Here is a 23,358-nt window from a genome sequence, read left to right as displayed (position 1 = left end):
GCAAAAGCAAAGGGGATAATGGACGGAGTGTTGAACATTGCAAGCACTCACCCCCAGTCAACTGATCTGGGTTTTATCCATCATAATTTTTTAGCTCAATCTGCCACGCCCAGTTCAGACATGGCCATATGAAAATCAGTCTTACCCTGTGCACCATGGGAACACTCCAGCCCGAACTGCCAAGCCATGTCTTCCCTGGACCAGAAACAAGCATCCTAGGACCGGTTTCTGGCTCATCAGCCGTCATTAGCCAGGCTAGCTTGAATCCAGTGGCAAACTGAGCAAGGGACCCACGTCTGGGCATACCCAGCCAATTTAGGGCGAACAAGGCAAAACCAAAGGGGATGATGGACGGAGTGTTGAACATTGCAAGCACTCACCCCCATTCAACTGACCTGGGTTTAATCCATCATCATTCTTTTGCTCACTCCGCCACCCCAGTTCAGACATGGCCATATGCAAATCAGTCTGACCCTGTGCCTCATGGGAACAGTCCAGCCCGAACTGACAAGCCATGTCTTCCCTAGACTGGAAACAAGCATCCTGGGACCGGTTTCTGGCTAATCGGCCGCCATCAGCCAGGCTAGCCTGAATCCAGTGGCAAAGTGAGCAAGGGACACACGTCTGGGCATACCCTGCCAACTTAGGGCGAACAAGGCAAAACCAAAGGGGAAGATGGACGGAGTTTTGAACTTTGCAAGCCCTCAATCCCAGTCAACTGATCTGGGTTTAATCCATCCTCATTCCTTAGCTCACTCCGCCACCCCAGTTCAGACATGGCCATATGCAAATCAGTCTGACCCTGTGCCTCATGGGAACACTCCAGCCTGATTTGCCAAGCCATGTCTTCCCTGGACCTGAAACAAGCATCCTGGGACCGGTTTCTGGCTCATCAGCCGTCATCAGCCAGGCTAGCTTGAATTCAGTGGCAAAGTGAGCAAGGGACCCACGTCTGGGCATACCCTGCCAACTTAGGGCAAACAAAGCAAAACCAAAGGGGATGATGGACAGAGTGTTGAACATTGCAAGCACTCACCCCAGTCAACTAATCTGAGTTTAATCCATCATCATTCTTTATCTCACTCCGCCACCCCAGTTCAGACATGGCCATATGCAAATCATTCTGACCTTGTGCCTCATGGGAACAGTCCAGCCTGAACTGCCAAGCCATGTCTTCCCTGGACCGGCAACAAGCAACCTGGGACCGGTTTCTGGCTAATCGGCCATCATCAGCCAGGCTAGCTTGAATTCAGTGGCAAAGTGAGCAAGGAACCCACATCTGGGCATACCCTGACAACTTAGGGCGAACAAGGCAAAACCAAAGGGGATGATGGACGGAGTTTTGAACTTTGCAAGCCCTCACCCCCAGTCAACTGATCTGGGTATAATCCATCATCATTCCTTAGCTCACTCCGCCACCCCTGTTCAGACATGGCTATGTGCAAATCAGTCTGACCCTGTGCCTCATGGGAACAGTCCAGCCCGAACTGACAAGCCATGTCTTCCCTAGACTGGAGACAAGCATCCTGAGACCGGTTTCTGGCTAATCGGCCGCCATCAGCCAGGCTAGCCTGAATCCAGTGGCAAAGTGAGCAAGGGACACGCGTCTGGGCATACCCTGACAACTTAGGGCGAACAAAGCAAAAGCAAAGGGGATGATGGACGGAGTGTTGAAAATTGCAAGCACTCACCCCCAGTTAACTGATCTGGGTTTCATCCATCATCATTTTTTAGCTCACTCCGCCACGCCCAGTTCAGACATGGCCAAATGCAAATCAGTCTTACCCTGTGGCTCATGGGAACACTCCAGCCCGAACTGCCAAGCCATGTCTTCCCTGGACTGGAAACAAGCATCCTGGGACCGGTTTCTGGCTCATCAGCCGTCATCAGCCAGGCTAGCTTGAATCCAGTGGCAAACTGAGCAAGGGACCCACGTCTGGGCATACCCTGCCAACTTAGGGCGAACAAGGCAAAACCAAAGTTGATGATGGACGGAGTGTTGAACATTGCAAGCACTCACCCCAGTCAACTAATCTGAGTTTAATCCATCATCATTTCTTAGCTCACTCCACCACGCCCAGTTCAGACATGGCCATATGCAAATCAGTCTTACCCTGTGCCTCATGGGAACACTCAAGCCCGAACTGCCAAGCCATGTCTTCCCTGGACCGGAAACAAGCATTCTGGGACTGGTTTCTGGCTCATCAGCCGTCATCAGCCAGGCTAGCTTGAATTCAGTGGCAAAGTGAGCAAGGGACCCACGTCTGGGCATAGCCTGCCAACTTAGGGCAAACAAAGCAAAACCAAAGGGGATGATTGACAGAGTGTTGAACTTTGCGAGCCCTCACCCCCAGTCAACTTATCTGTGTTTAATCATCATCATTCTTTAGCTCACTCCGCCACCCCAGTTCAGACATGGCCATATGCAAATCAGTCTGACCCTGTGTCTCATGGGAACACTCCAGCCTGAATTGCCAAGCCATGTCTTCCCTGGACCTGAAATAAGCATCCTGGGACCGGTTTCTAGCTCATCAGCTGTCATCAGCCAGGCTAGCTTGAATCCAGTGGCAAACTGAGCAAGGGACCCACGTCTGGGCATACCCTGCCAACTTAGGGCGAACAAGGCAAAACCAAAGTTGATGATGGACGGAGTGTTGAACATTGCAAGCACTCACCCCAGTCAACTAATCTGAGTTTAATCCATCATCATTTCTTAGCTCACTCCGCCACGCCCAGTTCAGACATGGCCATATGCAAATCAGTCTTACCCTGTGCCTCATGGGAATACTCAAGCACGAACTGCCAAGCCATGTCTTCCCTGGACCGGAAACAAGCATTCTGGGACAAGTTTCTGGCTCATCAGCCGTCATCAGCCAGGCTAGCTTGAATTCAGTGGCAAAGTGAGCAAGGGACCCACGTCTGGGCATAGCCTGCCAACTTAGGGCAAACAAAGCAAAACCAAAGGGGATGATGGACAGAGTGTTGAACTTTGCAAGCCCTCACCCCCAGTCAACTGATCTGGGTTTAATCATCATCATTCTTTAGCTCTCTCCGCCACCCCAGTTCAGACATGGCCATATGCAAATCAGTCTGACCCTGTGTCTCATGGGAACACTCCAGCCTGAATTGCCAAGCCATGTCTTCCCTGGACCTGAAATAAGCATCCTGGGACCGGTTTCTGGCTCATCAGCTGTCATCAGCCAGGCTAGCTTGAATCCAGTGGCAAACTGAGCAAGGAACCCACGTCTGGGCATACCCTGCCAACAAGGCAAAACCAAAGGGGATGATGGACGGAGTGTTGAACATTGCAATCACTCACCCCCATTCAACTGACCTGGGTTTAATCCAGCATCATTCTTTAGCTCACTCCGCCACCCCAGTTCAGACATTGCCATATGCAAATCAGTCTGACCCTGTGCCTCATTGGTACACTCCAGCCTGATTTGCCAAGCCATGTCTTCCCTCGACCTGAAACAAGCATCCTGGGTCCGGTTTCTGGCTAATCGGCCGCCATCAGCCAGGCTAGCTTGAATTCAGTGGCAAAGTGAGCAAGGGACCCACGTCTGGGCATAGCCTGCCAACTTAGGGCAAACAAAGCAAAACCAAAGGGGATGATGGACGGAGTGTTGAACATTGCAAGCACTCACCCCAGTCAACTAATCTGAGTTTAATCCATCATCATTCTTTAGCTCACTCCGCCACCCCAGTTCAGACATGGCCATATTTAAATCAGTCTGACCCTGTGCCTCATGGGAACAGTCCATCCCGAACTGCCAAGCCATGTCTTCCCTGGACTGGAAACAAGTAACCTGGGACTGATTTCAGGCTAATCGGCCGTCACCAGCCAGGCTAGCTTGAATCCAGTGGGAAAGTGAGCAAGAAACCAACGTCTGGGCATACCCTGCCAACTTAGGGCAAAAAAGGCAAAACCAAAGGGGATGATGGACAGAGTTTTGAACTGTGCAAGCCCTCACCCCCAGTCAACTGATCTGGGTTTAATCATCATCATTCTTTAGCTCACTCCGCCACCCCAGTTCAGACATGGCCATATGCAAATCAATCTGACCCTGTGTCTCATGGGAACACTCCAGCCTGAATTGCCAAGCCATGTCTTCCCTGGACCTGAAATAAGCATCCTGGGACCGGTTTCTGGCTCATCAGCTGTCATCAGCCAGGCTAGCTTGAATCCAGTGGCAAACTGAGCAAGGGACCCACGTCTGGGCATACCCTGCCAACAAGGCAAAACCAAAGGGGATGATGGACGGAGTGTTGAACATTGCAAGCACTCACCCCCATTCAACTGACCTGGGTTTAATCCAGCATCATTTTTTAGCTCACTCCGCCACCCCAGTTCAGACATGACCATATGCAAATCAGTCTGACCCTGTGCCTCATGGGAACACTCCAGCCTGATTTGCCAAGCCATGTCTTCCCTCGACCTGAAACAAGCATCCTGGGACCGGTTTCTGGCTAATCGGCCGCCATCAGCCAGGCTAGCCTGAATCCAGTGGCAAAGTGAGCAAGGGACACACGTCTGGGCATACCCTGCCAACTTAGGGCGAACAAAGCAAAAGCAAAGGGGATAATGGACGGAGTGTTGAACATTGCAAGCACTCACCCCCAGTCAACTGATCTGGGTTTCATCCATCATCATTTTTTAGCTCACTCTGCCACGCCCAGTTCAGACATGGCCATATGAAAATCAGTCTTACCCTGTGCCTCATGGGAACACTCCAGCCCGAACTGCCAAGCCATGTCTTCCCTGGACCGGAAACAAGCATCCTGGGACCGGTTTCTGGCTCATCAGCCGTCATCAGCCAGGCTAGCTTGAATTCAGTGGCAAACTGAGCAAGGGACCCACGTCTGGGCATACCCTGCCAACTTAGGGCGAACAAGGCAAAACCAAAGGGGATGATGGACGGAGTGTTGAACATTGCAAGCACTCACCCCCATTCAACTGACCTGGGTTTAATCCATCATCATTCTTTTGCTCACTCCGCCACCCCAGTTCAGACATGGCCATATGCAAAACAGTCTGACCCTGTGCCTCATGGGAACAGTCCAGCCCGAACTGACAAGCCATGTCTTCCCTAGACTGGAAACAAGCATCCTGGGACCGGTTTCTGGCTAATCGGCCGCCATCAGCCAGGCTAGCCTGAATCCAGTGGCAAAGTGAGCAAGGGACACACGTCTGGGCATACCCTGCCAATTTAGGGTGAACAAGGCAAAACCAAAGGGGATGATGGACGGAGTTTTGAACTTTGCAAGCCCTCAATCCCAGTCAACTGATCTGGGTTTAATCCATCATCATTCCTTAGCTCACTCCGCCACCCCAGTTCAGACATGGCCATATGCAAATCAGTCTGACCCTGTGCCTTATGGGAACACTCCAGCCTGATTTGCCAAGCCATGTCTTCCCTGGAACTGAAACAAGCATCCTGGGACCGGTTTCTGGCTCATCAGCCATCATCAGCCAGGCTAGCTTGAATCCAGTGGCAAACTGAGCAAGGAACCCACATCTGGGCATACCCTGCCAACTTAGGGCAAACAAAGCAAAACCAAAAGGGATGATGGACAGAGTGTTGAACATTGCAAGCACTCACCCCAGTCATCTAATCTGAGTTTAATCCATCATCATTCTTTATCTCACTCCGCCACCCCAGTTCAGACATGGCCATATGCAAATCATTCTGACCTTGTGCCTCATGGGAACAGTCCAGCCTAAACTGCCAAGCCATGTCTTCCCTTGACTGGCAACAAGCAACCTGGGACCGGTTTCTGGCTAATCGGCCATCATCAGCCAGGCTAGCTTGAATTCAGTGGCAAAGTGGGCAAGGAACCCACATCTGGGCATACCCTGACAACTTAGGGCGAACAAGGCAAAACCAAAGGGGATGATGGACGGAGTTTTGAACTTTGCAAGCCCTCACCCCAAGTCAACTGATCTGGGTATAATCCATCATCATTCCTTAGCTCACTCCGCCACCCCTGTTCAGACATGGCTATATGCAAATCAGTCTGACCCTGTGCCTCATGGGAACAGTCCAGCCCGAACTGACAAGCCATGTCTTCCCTAGACTGGAGACAAGCACCCTGGGACCGGTTTTTAGCTAATCGGCCACCATCAGCCAGGCTAGCCTGAATCCAGTGGCAAAGTGAGCAAGGGACACGCGTCTGGGCATACCCTGCCAACTTAGGGCGAACAAAGCAAAAGCAAAGGGGATGATGGACGGAGTGTTGAAAATTGCAAGCACTCACCCCCAGTCAACTGATCTGGGTTTCATCCATCATCATTTTTTAGCTCACTCCGCCACGCCCAGTTCAGACATGGCCATATGCAAATCAGTCTTACCCTGTGGCTCATGGGAACACTCCAGCCTGAACTGCCAAGCCATATCTTCCCTGGACCGGAAACAAGCATCCTGGGACCGGTTTCTGGCTCATCAGCCGTCATTAACCAGGCTAGCTTGAATCCAGTGGCAAACTGAGCAAGGGACCCACGTCTGGGCATACCCTGCCAACAAGGCAAAACCAAAGGGGATGATGGACGGAGTGTTGAACATTGCAAGAACTCACCCCCATTCAACTGACCTGGGTTTAATCCATCATCATTTCTTAGCTCACTCCGCCACACCCAGTTCAGACATGGCCATATGCAAATCAGTCTTACCCTGTGCTTCATGGGAACAATCAAGGCCGAACTGCCAAGCCATGTCTTCCCTGGACCGGAAACAAGCATTCTGGGACCGGTTTCTGGCTCATCAGCCGTCATCAGCCAGGCTAGCTTGAATTCAGTGGCAAAGTGAGCAAGGGACCCACGTCTGGGCATACCCTGCCAACTTAGGGCAAACAAAGCAAAACCAAAGGGGATGATGGACGGAGTGTTGAACATTGCAAGCACTCACCCCAGTCAACTAATCTGAGTTTAATCCATCATCATTCTTTAGCTCACTCCGCCACCCCAGTTCAGACATGGCCATATGCAAATCAGTCTGACCCTGTGCCTCATGGGAACAGTCCATCCCGAACTGCCAAGCCATGTCTTCCCTGGACTGGAAACAAGTAACCTGGGACTGATTTCAGGCTAATCGGCCGTCACCAGCCAGGCTAGCTTGAATCCAGTGGGAAAGTGAGCAAGAAACCAACGTCTGGGCATACCCTGCCAATTTAGGGCAAACAAGGCAAAACCAAAGGGGATGATGGACAGAGTGTTGAACTTTGCAAGCCCTCACCCCCAGTCAACAGATATGGGTTTAATCATCATCATTCTTTAGCTCACTCAGCCACCCCAGTTCAGACATGGCCATATGCAAATCAGTCTGACCCTGTGTCTCATGGGAACACTCCAGCCTGAATTGCCAAGCCATGTCTTCCCTGGACCTGAAATAAGCATCCTGGGACCGGTTTCTGGCTCATCAGCTGTCATCAGCCAGGCTAGCTTGAATCCAGTGGCAAACTGAGCAAGGGACCCACGTCTGGGCATACCCTGCCAACAAGGCAAAACCAAAGGGGATGATGGACGGAGTGTTGAAATTGCAAGCACTCACCCCCATTCAACTGACCTGGGTTTAATCCAGCATCATTCTTTAGCTCACTCCGCCACCCCAGTTCAGACATGGCCATATGCAAATCAGTCTGACCCTGTGCCTCATGGGAACACTCCAGCCTGATTTGCCAAGCCATGTCTTCCCTGGACCTGAAACAAGCATCCTGGGACCGGTTTCTGGCTCATCAGCCGTCATCAGCCACGCTAGCTTGAATTCAGTAGCAAAGTGAGCAAGGGACCCACGTCTGGGCATACCCTGGCAACTTAGAGCAAACAAAGCAAAACCAAAGGGGATGATGGACGGAGTGTTGAACATTGCAAGCACGCACCCCTAGTCAACTGTTCTGGGTTTAATCCATCATCATTCTTTAGCTCATTCAGCCATCCCAGTTCAGACATGGCCATATGCAAATCAGTCCGACCCTGTGCCTCATGGGAACAGTCCAGCCCGAACTGACAAGCCATGTCTTCCCTAGACTGGAAACAAGGATCCTGGGACCGGTTTCTGGCTAATCGGCCGCCATCAGCCAGGCTAGCCTGAATCCAGTGGCAAAGTGAGCAAGGGACACACGTCTGGGCATATCCTGCCAACTTAGGGCGAACAAAGCAAAAGCAAAGGGGATAATGGACGGAGTGTTGAACATTGCAAGCACTCACCCCCAGTCAACTGATCTGGGTTTTATCCATCATAATTTTTTAGCTCAATCTGCCACGCCCAGTTCAGACATGGCCATATGAAAATCAGTCTTACCCTGTGCACCATGGGAACACTCCAGCCCGAACTGCCAAGCCATGTCTTCCCTGGACCAGAAACAAGCATCCTAGGACCGGTTTCTGGCTCATCAGCCGTCATTAGCCAGGCTAGCTTGAATCCAGTGGCAAACTGAGCAAGGGACCCACGTCTGGGCATACCCAGCCAATTTAGGGCGAACAAGGCAAAACCAAAGGGGATGATGGACGGAGTGTTGAACATTGCAAGCACTCACCCCCATTCAACTGACCTGGGTTTAATCCATCATCATTCTTTTGCTCACTCCGCCACCCCAGTTCAGACATGGCCATATGCAAATCAGTCTGACCCTGTGCCTCATGGGAACAGTCCAGCCCGAACTGACAAGCCATGTCTTCCCTAGACTGGAAACAAGCATCCTGGGACCGGTTTCTGGCTAATCGGCCGCCATCAGCCAGGCTAGCCTGAATCCAGTGGCAAAGTGAGCAAGGGACACACGTCTGGGCATACCCTGCCAACTTAGGGCGAACAAGGCAAAACCAAAGGGGAAGATGGACGGAGTTTTGAACTTTGCAAGCCCTCAATCCCAGTCAACTGATCTGGGTTTAATCCATCCTCATTCCTTAGCTCACTCCGCCACCCCAGTTCAGACATGGCCATATGCAAATCAGTCTGACCCTGTGCCTCATGGGAACACTCCAGCCTGATTTGCCAAGCCATGTCTTCCCTGGACCTGAAACAAGCATCCTGGGACCGGTTTCTGGCTCATCAGCCGTCATCAGCCAGGCTAGCTTGAATTCAGTGGCAAAGTGAGCAAGGGACCCACGTCTGGGCATACCCTGCCAACTTAGGGCAAACAAAGCAAAACCAAAGGGGATGATGGACAGAGTGTTGAACATTGCAAGCACTCACCCCAGTCAACTAATCTGAGTTTAATCCATCATCATTCTTTATCTCACTCCGCCACCCCAGTTCAGACATGGCCATATGCAAATCATTCTGACCTTGTGCCTCATGGGAACAGTCCAGCCTGAACTGCCAAGCCATGTCTTCCCTGGACCGGCAACAAGCAACCTGGGACCGGTTTCTGGCTAATCGGCCATCATCAGCCAGGCTAGCTTGAATTCAGTGGCAAAGTGAGCAAGGAACCCACATCTGGGCATACCCTGACAACTTAGGGCGAACAAGGCAAAACCAAAGGGGATGATGGACGGAGTTTTGAACTTTGCAAGCCCTCACCCCCAGTCAACTGATCTGGGTATAATCCATCATCATTCCTTAGCTCACTCCGCCACCCCTGTTCAGACATGGCTATGTGCAAATCAGTCTGACCCTGTGCCTCATGGGAACAGTCCAGCCCGAACTGACAAGCCATGTCTTCCCTAGACTGGAGACAAGCATCCTGAGACCGGTTTCTGGCTAATCGGCCGCCATCAGCCAGGCTAGCCTGAATCCAGTGGCAAAGTGAGCAAGGGACACGCGTCTGGGCATACCCTGACAACTTAGGGCGAACAAAGCAAAAGCAAAGGGGATGATGGACGGAGTGTTGAAAATTGCAAGCACTCACCCCCAGTTAACTGATCTGGGTTTCATCCATCATCATTTTTTAGCTCACTCCGCCACGCCCAGTTCAGACATGGCCAAATGCAAATCAGTCTTACCCTGTGGCTCATGGGAACACTCCAGCCCGAACTGCCAAGCCATGTCTTCCCTGGACTGGAAACAAGCATCCTGGGACCGGTTTCTGGCTCATCAGCCGTCATCAGCCAGGCTAGCTTGAATCCAGTGGCAAACTGAGCAAGGGACCCACGTCTGGGCATACCCTGCCAACTTAGGGCGAACAAGGCAAAACCAAAGTTGATGATGGACGGAGTGTTGAACATTGCAAGCACTCACCCCAGTCAACTAATCTGAGTTTAATCCATCATCATTTCTTAGCTCACTCCACCACGCCCAGTTCAGACATGGCCATATGCAAATCAGTCTTACCCTGTGCCTCATGGGAACACTCAAGCCCGAACTGCCAAGCCATGTCTTCCCTGGACCGGAAACAAGCATTCTGGGACTGGTTTCTGGCTCATCAGCCGTCATCAGCCAGGCTAGCTTGAATTCAGTGGCAAAGTGAGCAAGGGACCCACGTCTGGGCATAGCCTGCCAACTTAGGGCAAACAAAGCAAAACCAAAGGGGATGATTGACAGAGTGTTGAACTTTGCGAGCCCTCACCCCCAGTCAACTTATCTGTGTTTAATCATCATCATTCTTTAGCTCACTCCGCCACCCCAGTTCAGACATGGCCATATGCAAATCAGTCTGACCCTGTGTCTCATGGGAACACTCCAGCCTGAATTGCCAAGCCATGTCTTCCCTGGACCTGAAATAAGCATCCTGGGACCGGTTTCTAGCTCATAAGCTGTCATCAGCCAGGCTAGCTTGAATCCAGTGGCAAACTGAGCAAGGGACCCACGTCTGGGCATACCCTGCCAACTTAGGGCGAACAAGGCAAAACCAAAGTTGATGATGGACGGAGTGTTGAACATTGCAAGCACTCACCCCAGTCAACTAATCTGAGTTTAATCCATCATCATTTCTTAGCTCACTCCGCCACGCCCAGTTCAGACATGGCCATATGCAAATCAGTCTTACCCTGTGCCTCATGGGAATACTCAAGCACGAACTGCCAAGCCATGTCTTCCCTGGACCGGAAACAAGCATTCTGGGACAAGTTTCTGGCTCATCAGCCGTCATCAGCCAGGCTAGCTTGAATTCAGTGGCAAAGTGAGCAAGGGACCCACGTCTGGGCATAGCCTGCCAACTTAGGGCAAACAAAGCAAAACCAAAGGGGATGATGGACAGAGTGTTGAACTTTGCAAGCCCTCACCCCCAGTCAACTGATCTGGGTTTAATCATCATCATTCTTTAGCTCTCTCCGCCACCCCAGTTCAGACATGGCCATATGCAAATCAGTCTGACCCTGTGTCTCATGGGAACACTCCAGCCTGAATTGCCAAGCCATGTCTTCCCTGGACCTGAAATAAGCATCCTGGGACCGGTTTCTGGCTCATCAGCTGTCATCAGCCAGGCTAGCTTGAATCCAGTGGCAAACTGAGCAAGGAACCCACGTCTGGGCATACCCTGCCAACAAGGCAAAACCAAAGGGGATGATGGACGGAGTGTTGAACATTGCAATCACTCACCCCCATTCAACTGACCTGGGTTTAATCCAGCATCATTCTTTAGCTCACTCCGCCACCCCAGTTCAGACATTGCCATATGCAAATCAGTCTGACCCTGTGCCTCATTGGTACACTCCAGCCTGATTTGCCAAGCCATGTCTTCCCTCGACCTGAAACAAGCATCCTGGGTCCGGTTTCTGGCTAATCGGCCGCCATCAGCCAGGCTAGCTTGAATTCAGTGGCAAAGTGAGCAAGGGACCCACGTCTCGGCATACCCTGCCAACTTAGGGCAAACAAAGCAAAACCAAAGGGGATGATGGACAAAGTGTTGAACATTGCAAGCACTCACCCCAGTCATCTAATCTGAGTTTAATCCATCATCATTCTTTATCTCACTCCACCACCCCAGTTCAGACATGGCCATATGCAAATCATTCTGACCTTGTGCCTCATGGGAACAGTCCAGCCTGAACTGCCAAGCCATGTCTTCCCTGGACCGGCAACAAGCAACCTGGGACCGGTTTCTGGCTAATCGGCCATCATCAGCCAGGCTAGCTTGAATTCAGTGGCAAAGTGAGCAAGGAACCCACATCTGGGAAAACCCTGACAACTTAGGGCGAACAAGGCAAAACCAAAGGGTATGATGGACGGAGTTTTGAACTTTGCAAGCCCTCACCCCCAGTCAACTGATCTGGGTATAATCCATCATCATTCCTTAGCTCACACAGCCACCCCTGTTCAGACATGGCTATATGCAAATCAGTCTGACCCTGTGCCTCATGGGAACAGTCCAGCCCGAACTGACAAGCCATGTCTTCCCTAGACTGGAGACAAGCATCCTGGGACCGGTTTTTGGCTAATCGGCCGCCATCAGCCAGGCTAGCCTGAATCCAGTGGCAAAGTGAGCAAGGGAGACGCGTCTGGGCATACCCTGCCAATTTAGGGCGAACAAAGCAAAAGCAAAGGGGATGATGGACGGAGTGTTGAAAATTGCAAGCACTCACCCCCAGTCAACTGATCTGGGTTTCATCCATCATCATTTTTTAGCTCACTCCGCCACGCCCAGTTCAGACATGGCCATATGCAAATCAGTCTTACCCTGTGGCTCATGGGAACACTCCAGCCCGAACTGCCAAGCCATGTCTTCCCTGGACCGGAAACAAGCATCCTGGGACCGGTTTCTGGCTCATCAGCCGTCATCAACCAGGCTAGCTTGAATCCAGTGGCAAACTGAGCAAGGGACCCACGTCTGGGCATACCCTGCCAACAAGGCAAAACCAAAGGGGATGATGGACGGAGTGTTGAACATTGCAAGCACTCACCCCCATTCAACTGACCTGGGTTTAATCCATCATCATTCTTTAGCTCACTCTGCCATGCCCAGTTCAGACATGGCCATATGCAAATCAGTCTTACCCTGTGCCTCATGGGAACACTCCAGCCCGAACTGCCAAGCCATGTCTTCCCTGGACCGGAAACAAGCATCCTGGGACCGGTTTCTGGCTCATCAGCCGTTATCAGCCAGGCTAGCTTGAATCCAGTGGCAAACTGAGCAAGGGACCCACGTCTGGGCATACCCTGCCAACTTAGGGCGAACAAGGCAAAACCAAAGTTGATGATGGACGGAGTGTTGAACATTGCAAGCACTCACCCCAGTCAACTAATCTGAGTTTAATCCATCATCATTTCTTAGCTCACTCCGCCACGCCCAGTTCAGACATGGCCATATGCAAATCAGTCTTACCCTGTGCCTCATGGGAACACTCAAACCCGAACTGCCAAGCCATGTCTTCCCTGGACCGGAAACAAGCATTCTGGGACCGGTTTCTGGCTCATCAGCCGTCATCAGCCAGGCAAGCTTGAATCCAGTGGCAAAGTGAGCAAGGGACCCACGTCTGGGCATACCCTGCCAACTTAGGGCGAACAAGGCAAAACCAAAGGGGATGATGGACGGAGTGTTGAACATTGCAAGCACTCACCCCAGTCAACTAATCTGAGTTTAATCCATCATCATTCTTTAGCTCACTCCGCCACCCCAGTTCAGACATGGCCATATGCAAATCAGTCTGACCCTGTGCCTCATGGGAACAGTCCATCCGGAACTGCCAAGCCATGTCTTCCCTGGACTGGAAACAAGTAACCTGGGACTGATTTCAGGCTAATCGGCCGTCACCAGCCAGGCTAGCTTGAATCCAGTGGGAAAGTGAGCAAGAAACCAACGTCTGGGCATACCCTGCCAACTTAGGGCAAACAAGGCAAAACCAAAGGGGATGATGGACAGAGTGTTGAACTTTGCAAGCCCTCACCCCCAGTCAACTGATCTGGGTTTAATCATCATCATTCTTTAGCTCACTCCGCCACCCCAGTTCAGACATGGCCATATGCAAATCAGTCTGACCCTGTGTCTCATGGGAACACTCCAGCCTGAATTGCCAAGCAATGTCTTCCCTGGACCTGAAATAAGCATCCTGGGACCGGTTTCTGGCTCATCAGCTGTCATCAGCCAGGCTAGCTTGAATCCAGTGGCAAACTGGCGAAAGGTGCATGCTCGCGCTTGCTGCTGCTAGCTAGGGAAGCGTGGTGCGCTTTTAATCTACATTTTAGACAGCGTTTTTTTGGTTTCTGTAAAACGTTTTTTTTTGCTTTTAAATACTGCAACTGCAATACTGCAACTACTCTGCCCACACTCTTGCATTTAAATTGTGCCCTCACCGCATTTTGCGGAGTCTGTTGTCCTCCTCTGGCAGCTCCTGTGCTCCTTCGTGTGGCGCTTGGCCGCCATCTTGGGGGGTGCTTTGTTTACTGGGCCATCGGCTCGAGCGCTCTAGAGCTTGCCAGGACTCCAGGTGAGCCGGTACTTAAGTCGAGCACTCGGTTTGCTCGCTCTTGGCGAAAGGTGCATGCTCGCGCTTGCTGCTGCTAGCTAGGGAAGCGTGGTGCGCTTTTAATCTACATTTTAGACTGCGTTTTTTTGGTTTCTGTAAAACGTTTTTTTTTGCTTTTAAATACTGCAACTGCAATACTGCAACTACTCTGCCCACACTCTTGCATTTAAATTGTGCCCTCACCGCATTTTGCGGAGTCTGTTGTCCTCCTCTGGCAGCTCCTGTGCTCCTTCGTGTGGCGCTTGGCCGCCATCTTGGGGGGTGCTTTGTTTACTGGGCCATCGGCTCGAGCGCTCTAGCGCTTGCCAGGACTCCAGGTGAGCCGGTACTTAATGCTCGTACGGGCCGCGCAGCGGTGACGCGCAGCGGTAGCGCCTGACTCTCGCCTGAGTCAAGCCAGAGTCTGCCCGTCTGCGCCCGTCAGCGCTAAGGAAGTGCGGGGTGCGGCAGACCTTTCCATCTTCATTATGGCTGCTTCCAGCCTCAGGTACGGTAGAGCAGACTTACTGGCCATACGTGACCATTTTCCCATTTGTCCACTTCCACTTATAGCACCGCTAAGGGGCCCTTATCTGTGCACCTGTTGCTGCTGGCGCCTGCCTCCCCCGTCCCGCGCCCGCTCTATGCAAATTTCATCTCGGCAGATTAACGTGTCGGGGGTGAATATTGTCAGTATATATAGCCTTAATGTCAGATCTCTGGTCAAACATCAGGCGGAGATTTTCGATATTGCCACCAATGACTCCCCTGATGTGTTTTTTATGACCGAGACATGGCTTCAAGAGGCTGATACTGCGATTTTAAACCTCGCCTTCCCCCCTGACTATACCGTGGCAACTCTCAACCGTGGTTCGAGAGGTGGCGGAATTGCAATGGCGGTGATACGTCGCTTTCCTTGTGAATGGAAAGAACTAAAACTCCCAGGCTGTGAATGTGCTCGTTTCAGAATCTCTCTGTCTCATTGCTTTAGCTTCTCAGGTCTTCTAATATACCGGCCTCCGGGCTGCGATGCGGCCTTTAGGGCCGCTCTCCCGGACGTCATTAGTATAGAAGCTCTTGGCTGTGCAAATTTTAATGTGGTAGGTGATCTCAACCTGCACTTCGATTGTCCTTCCCAATCCTCCATTAAAAGCTGCCTTGCTGATCTAGAAGCCTTGCAGCTCACACAGAGAGTGACGTCCCCCTCCCACTCGGGTGGTCATATTCTGGACCCGTTTTTTTCCTCCTTAGAGGAGATTACCTTATGTCAACCTGTTCAGCTGACTTGGACAGACCATATGTTGGTGAAAGCAGCTCTCACTGTGGCAGATCCTCTTTTTGTGACACTGAACAAAACGTCTGTTTCTCGCCAGTGGAGTAAACTAAAACTTGAAGACTTCTACCTTTTATTAAGGAAAACACCCCTACCTCTCCTCGCTGATGTTGATGGTGGGTATGAGTCATTCTGCACGTGGATTGGCACGGCCTTGGACGTTTTTATTCCTTCTGTACGTTCTAAGTGCCGGACCAAGGCACACAGCCCGTGGTATGATGAGACCTTGGCGTCTCTTAAGAGAGAGTGTAGGCAAGCGGAAAGGCGATGGAGGAAAGCCTATGATCCCGCGCTTAAGACCTGCTACCTCACTCTAACTAAGGCATATCACAGGGCGGTGTGTCGAACACGTGCCGCATTTTATGCGCAGGAGTTCCGGAACAGCCCTAATCCCTCCAAATTAATCTTTAAGGTCCTAAAGGACCTTATAACTAAGAGGGCCTCTGCGGCTGAAATCTGCACAGACTCTCATTGCGAGAGTCTGGCTCTGTTCTTTGTTCATAAGGTGCAAGCAATTTACCACTCTTTTCCAACTATCGTGCACTGCTTGGACTCTCTTGGGTGTCCTAAGCTCAACGATAGGATCCTGGATTCTTTGGCCCCTTTATCTGAGGAGGGCTTTGACTTTCTGAGCCAAAAAATTAAATCTGGCTCCCCTGCAGACCCCCTTAAACCGGCCTTATTTAAAAACATGCAGGCTATATGTCGTGCACCCTTGCTTGCCCTTATCAATATGTCACTGGGTTCTGGGACTGTACCCACCAAGTGGAAGCAAGCGGTAGTCACCCCCATCCTAAAAAAGCCTACCCTCGACCCCACAAAACCTGAAAACTATCGTCCCATCTCTTTGCTGCCGTGGGCTGCTAAAGTCATCGAAGCCCACGTGAATGGGATCCTGGCTGACCATCTCGATAAAGCTAACATCTTGGATCCCACGCAAAATGGTTTTCGTAAAGCCCACAGCACGGAGACTGCCTTGTTATACATGGTTGAACATCTGCGCTCCGTGCTGGACACCGGACAAACAGCGGCACTCTTGCTGTTAGACCTGAGTGCCGCCTTTGATACGGTGTCACACGATATCCTGTTGCAGCGCTTAGAGGAAGCTGGGGTTAGGGGGTCGGCATTAGGCTGGTTCCGCTCCTTCCTTTCCAACAGATCCTTTCAGGTTGCGATACCTCCCGGTAAATCCACCTCTCACCCGCTCACCCTGGGGGTCCCACAGGGTTCATCTCTGAGCCCCACTCTCTTCAATCTTTACGTGAGGCCGCTGGCTGCGGTAGTCAAAGGCTGGGGCCTGACAATGGTGTCCTATGCTGATGACACGCAGCTGGCGGTCACACTAAGTGGGGACTCAGCTTTGGACGCCCTCAATTTTTGTGAGGGGTTGCGCTCGGTGGCCAATTGGATGAACCAGAATTGTCTCCAATTGAACACAAAGAAGACAGAGGTGATGGTATTTGGGAAGCAACCTGGTTGTTGGAATGACAGCTGGTGGCCCCCCGAGTTAGGAATGATCCCCTCTCCTGCTATGGAGTTAAAAAACCTCGGGGTCTGGCTGGACCCGTCACTTAGTTTTATTTGCCATACTAAGAAGGTGGCTGCGTCTTGCTTTGGCATTATTAGGAGCATCAGGCCGGTGCTTAAATTTTTTGATGCCAGCACTAGACAGCTCGTGGTCCAGGCATCGGTACTATCCAGGATAGACTATGCCAGTGCTCTGCTTGCAGGCACAAACAAGGCTGAACTCTTGCGGTTACAACGAGTGCAGAACGCCGCCGCAAGAGCGATAGTTGGGCTGCCCAAACGTTGCTCAGTGTCCGGAACACTGCCAACACTCCATTGGTTGCCTGTTGCGCGGCGGATCGAGTTTAAGGTGCTTTGCCTGGCCTTTAAAATCTTGAAAGGCCTGGCTCCACCTATTCTCATGAATCTCCTGACTCGATACATCCCCGCTCGCTCTTTGAGATCGATGGGCCAGAATTTAGCTGTTGTTCCCCGTTTTCGGTTGAGCAGGACTGGAGGCCGCTCCTTTCGAGTAGTAGCCGCCAAGCTCTGGAACTCCCTCCCTAATGACATCTGTGCTTTGGAAGTCTTAACCAGGTTCCGACGTGTCATCAAAACGCTCCTTTTTAATAACATTAACTGACTTGGCTGCATTTTGTGATGTTGTGTTCACCTTTCTTGGCGCCAGGACGCCCCTTTGCTGGGGCAGCTGTGCGCGATACAAAAGCCATTAACATAACATAACATAACAACATACCAAACTGAGCAAGGGACCCACGTCTGGGCATACCCTGCCAACAAGGCAAAACCAAAGGGGATGATGGACGGAGTGTTGAACATTGCAAGCACTCACCCCCATTCAACTGACCTGGGTTTAATCCAGCATCATTCTTTAGCTCACTCCGCCACCCCAGTTCAGACATGGCCATATGCAAATCAGTCTGACCCTGTGCCTCATGGGAACACTCCAGCCTGATTTGCCAAGCCATGTCTTCTCTCGACCTGAAACAAGCATCCTGGGACCGGTTTCTGGCTAATCGGCCGCCATCAGCCAGGCTAGCCTGAATCCAGTGGCAAAGTGAGCAAGGGACACACGTCTGGGCATACCCTGCCAACAAGGCAAAACCAAAGGGGATGATGGACGGAGTGTTGAACATTGCAAGCACTCACCCCATTCAACTGACCTGGGTTTAATCCATCATCATTCTTTAGCTCACTCTGCCACGCCCAGTTCAGACATGGCCATATGCAAATCAGTCTTACCCTGTGCCTCATGGGAACACTCCAGCCCGAACTGCCAAGCGATGTCTTCCCTGGACCGAAAACAAGCATCCTGGGACCGGTTTCTGGCTCATCAGCCGTTATCAGCCAGGCTAGCTTGAATCCAGTGGCAAACTGAGCAAGGGACCCACGTCTGGGCATACCCTGCCAACTTAGGGCGAACAAGGCAAAACCAAAGTTGATGATGGACGGAGTGTTGAACATTGCAAGCACTCACCCCAGTCAACTAATCTGAGTTTAATCCATCATCATTTCTTAGCTCACTCCGCCACGCCCAGTTCAGACATGGCCGTATGCAAATCAGTCTTACCCTGTGCCTCATGGGAACACTCAAGCCCGAACTGCCAAGCCATGTCTTCCCTGGACCGGAAACAAGCATTCTGGGACCGGTTTCTGGCTCATCAGCCGTCATCAGCCAGGCAAGCTTGAATCCAGTGGCAAAGTGAGCAAGGGACCCACGTCTGGGCATACCCTGCCAACTTAGGGCGAACAAGGCAAAACCAAAGGGGATGATGGACGGAGTGTTGAACATTGCAAGCACTCACCCCAGTCAACTAATCTGAGTTTAATCCATCATCATTCTTTAGCTCACTCCGCCACCCCAGTTCAGACATGGCCATATGCAAATCAGTGTGACCCTGTGCTTCATGGGAACAGTCCATCCGGAACTGCCAAGCCATGTCTTCCCTGGACTGGAAACAAGTAACCTGGGACTGATTTCAGGCTCATCAGCCGTTATCAGCCAGGCTAGCTTGAATCCAGTGGCAAACTGAGCAAGGGACCCACGTCTGGGCATACCCTGCCAACTTAGGGCGAACAAGGCAAAACCAAAGTTGATGATGGACGGAGTGTTGAACATTGCAAGCACTCACCCCAGTCAACTAATCTGAGTTTAATCCATCATCATTCTTTAGCTCACTCTGCCACGCCCAGTTCAGACATGGCCATATGCAAATCAGTCTTACCCTGTGCCTCATGGGAACACTCCAGCCCGAACTGCCAAGCCATGTCTTCCCTGGACCGGAAACAAGCATTCTGGGACCGGTTTCTGGCTCATCAGCCGTCATCAGCCAGGCAAGCTTGAATCCAGTGGCAAAGTGAGCAAGGGACCCACGTCTGGGCATACCCTGCCAACTTAGGGCGAACAAGGCAAAACCAAAGGGGATGATGGACGGAGTGTTGAACATTGCAAGCACTCACCCCAGTCAACTAATCTGAGTTTAATCCATCATCATTTCTTAGCTCACTCCGCCACGCCCAGTTCAGACATGGCCATATGCAAATCAGTCTTACCCTGTGCCTCATGGGAACAGTCCATCCGGAACTGCCAAGCCATGTCTTCCCTGGACTGGAAACAAGTAACCTGGGACTGATTTCAGGCTAATCGGCCATCACCAGCCAGGCTAGCTTGAATCCAGTGGGAAAGTGAGCAAGAAACCAACGTCTGGGCATACCCTGCCAACTTAGGGCAAACAAGGCAAAACCAAAGGGGATGATGGACAGAGTGTTGAACTTTGCAAGCCCCAACCCCCAGTCAACTTATCTGGGTTTAATCATCATCATTCTTTAGCTCACTCCGCCACCCCAGTTCAGACATGGCCATATGCAAATCAGTCTGACCCTGTGTCTCATGGGAACACTCCAGCCTGAATTGCCAAGCAATGTCTTCCCTGGACCTGAAATAAGCATCCTGGGACCGGTTTCTGGCTCATCAGCTGTCATCAGCCAGGCTAGCTTGAATCCAGTGGCAAACTGGCGAAAGGTGCATGCTCGCGCCTGCTGCTGCTAGCTAGGGAAGCGTGGTGCGCTTTTAATCTACATTTTAGACAGCGTTTTTTTGGTTTCTGTAAAACGTTTTTTTTTGCTTTTAAATACTGCAACTGCAATACTGCAACTACTCTGCCCACACTCTTGCATTTAAATTGTGCCCTCACCGCATTTTGCGGAGTCTGTTGTCCTCCTCTGGCAGCTCCTGTGCTCCTTCATGTGGCGCTTGGCCGCCATCTTGGGGGGTGCTTTGTTTACTGGGCCATCGGCTCGAGCGCTCTAGCGCTTGCCAGGACTCCAGGTGAGCCGGTACTTAAGTCGAGCACTCGGTTTGCTCGCTCTTGGCGAAAGGTGCATGCTCGCGCTTGCTGCTGCTAGCTAGGGAAGCGTGGTGCGCTTTTAATCTACATTTTAGACTGCGTTTTTTTGGTTTCTGTAAAACGTTTTTTTTTGCTTTTAAATACTGCAACTGCAATACTGCAACTACTCTGCCCACACTCTTGCATTTAAATTGTGCCCTCACCGCATTTTGCGGAGTCTGTTGTCCTCCTCTGGCAGCTCCTGTGCTCCTTCGTGTGGCGCTTGGCCGCCATCTTGGGGGGTGCTTTGTTTACTGGGCCATCGGCTCGAGCGCTCTAGCGCTTGCCAGGACTCCAGGTGAGCCGGTACTTAATGCTCGTACGGGCCGCGCAGCGGTGATACGCAGCGGTAGCGCCTGACTCTCGCCTGAGTCAAGCCAGAGTCTGCCCGTCTGCGCCCGTCAGCGCTAAGGAAGTGCGGGGTGCGGCAGACCTTTCCATCTTCATTATGGCTGCTTCCAGCCTCAGGTACGGTAGAGCAGACTTACTGGCCATACGTGACCATTTTCCCATTTGTCCACTTCCACTTGTAGCACCGCTAAGGGGCCCTTATCTGTGCACCTGTTGCTGCTGGCGCCTGCCTCCCCCGTCCCGCGCCCGCTCTATGCAAATTTCATCTCGGCAGATTAACGTGTCGGGGGTGAATATTGTCAGTATATATAGCCTTAATGTCAGATCTCTGGTCAAACATCAGGCGGAGATTTTCGATATTGCCACCAATGACTCCCCTGATGTGTTTTTTATGACCGAGACATGGCTTCAAGAGGCTGATACTGCGATTTTAAACCTCGCCTTCCCCCCTGACTATACCGTGGCAACTCTCAACCGTGGTTCGAGAGGTGGCGGAATTGCAATGGCGGTGATACGTCGCTTTCCTTGTGAATGGAAAGAACTAAAACTCCCAGGCTGTGAATGTGCTCGTTTCAGAATCTCTCTGTCTCATTGCTTTAGCTTCTCAGGTCTTCTAATATACCGGCCTCCGGGCTGCGATGCGGCCTTTAGGGCCGCTCTCCCGGACGTCATTAGTATAGAAGCTCTTGGCTGTGCAAATTTTAATGTGGTAGGTGATCTCAACCTGCACTTCGATTGTCCTTCCCAATCCTCCATTAAAAGCTGCCTTGCAGATCTAGAAGCCTTGCAGCTCACACAGAGAGTGACGTCCCCCTCCCACTCGGGTGGTCATATTCTGGACCCGTTTTTTTCCTCCTTAGAGGAGATTACCTTATGTCAACCTGTTCAGCTGACTTGGACAGACCATATGTTGGTGAAAGCAGCTCTCACTGTGGCAGATCCTCTTTTTGTGACACTGAACAAAACGTCTGTTTCTCGCCAGTGGAGTAAACTAAAACTTGAAGACTTCTACCTTTTATTAAGGAAAACACCCCTACCTCTCCTCGCTGATGTTGATGGTGGGTATGAGTCATTCTGCACGTGGATTGGCACGGCCTTGGACGTTTTTATTCCTTCTGTACGTTCTAAATGCCGGACCAAGGCACACAGCCCGTGGTATGATGAGACCTTGGCGTCTCTTAAGAGAGAGTGTAGGCAAGCGGAAAGGCGATGGAGGAAAGCCTATGATCCCGCGCTTAAGACCTGCTACCTCACTCTAACTAAGGCATATCACAGGGCGGTGTGTCGAACACGTGCCGCATTTTATGCGCAGGAGTTCCGGAACAGCCCTAATCCCTCCAAATTAATCTTTAAGGTCCTAAAGGACCTTATAACTAAGAGGGCCTCTGCGGCTGAAATCTGCACAGACTCTCATTGCGAGAGTCTGGCTCTGTTCTTTGTTCATAAGGTGCAAGCAATTTACCACTCTTTTCCAACTATCGTGCACTGCTTGGACTCTCTTGGGTGTCCTAAGCTCAACGATAGGATCCTGGATTCTTTGGCCCCCCTATCTGAGGAGGGCTTTGACTTTCTGAGCCAAAAAATTAAATCTGGCTCCCCTGCAGACCCCCTTAAACCGGCCTTATTTAAAAACATGCAGGCTATATGTCGTGCACCCTTGCTTGCCCTTATCAATATGTCACTGGGTTCTGGGACTGTACCCACCAAGTGGAAGCAAGCTGTAGTCACCCCCGTCCTAAAAAAGCCTACCCTCGACCCCACAAAACCTGAAAACTATCGTCCCATCTCTTTGCTGCCGTGGGCTGCTAAAGTCATCGAAGCCCACGTGAATGGGATCCTGGCTGACCATCTCGATAAAGCTAACATCTTGGATCCCACGCAAAATGGTTTTCGTAAAGCCCACAGCACGGAGACTGCCTTGTTATACATGGTTGAACATCTGCGCTCCGTGCTGGACACCGGACAAACAGCGGCACTCTTGCTGTTAGACCTGAGTGCCGCCTTTGATACGATGTCACACGATATCCTGTTGCGGCGCTTAGAGGAAGCTGGGGTTAGGGGGTCGGCATTAGGCTGGTTCCGCTCCTTCCTTTCCAACAGATCCTTTCAGGTTGCGATACCTCCCGGTAAATCCACCTCTCACCCGCTCACCCTGGGGGTCCCACAGGGTTCATCTCTGAGCCCCACTCTCTTCAATCTTTACGTGAGGCCGCTGGCTGCGGTAGTCAAAGGCTGGGGCCTGACAATGGTGTCCTATGCTGATGACACGCAGCTGGCGGTCACACTAAGTGGGGACTCAGCTTTGGACGCCCTCAATTTTTGTGAGAGGTTGCGCTCGGTGGCCAATTGGATGAACCAGAATTGTCTCCAATTGAACACAAAGAAGACAGAGGTGATGGTATTTGGGAAGCAACCTGGTTGTTGGAATGACAGCTGGTGGCCCCCCG

This window comes from Triturus cristatus, chromosome 1_1 (assembly GCF_964204655.1).
Source record: "Triturus cristatus chromosome 1_1, aTriCri1.1, whole genome shotgun sequence".
Classification (NCBI taxonomy): Eukaryota; Metazoa; Chordata; class Amphibia; order Caudata; family Salamandridae; genus Triturus; species Triturus cristatus.
The sequence above is the reverse complement of the archived record's forward strand: the minus strand, read 5'-3'. Positions refer to the sequence as shown.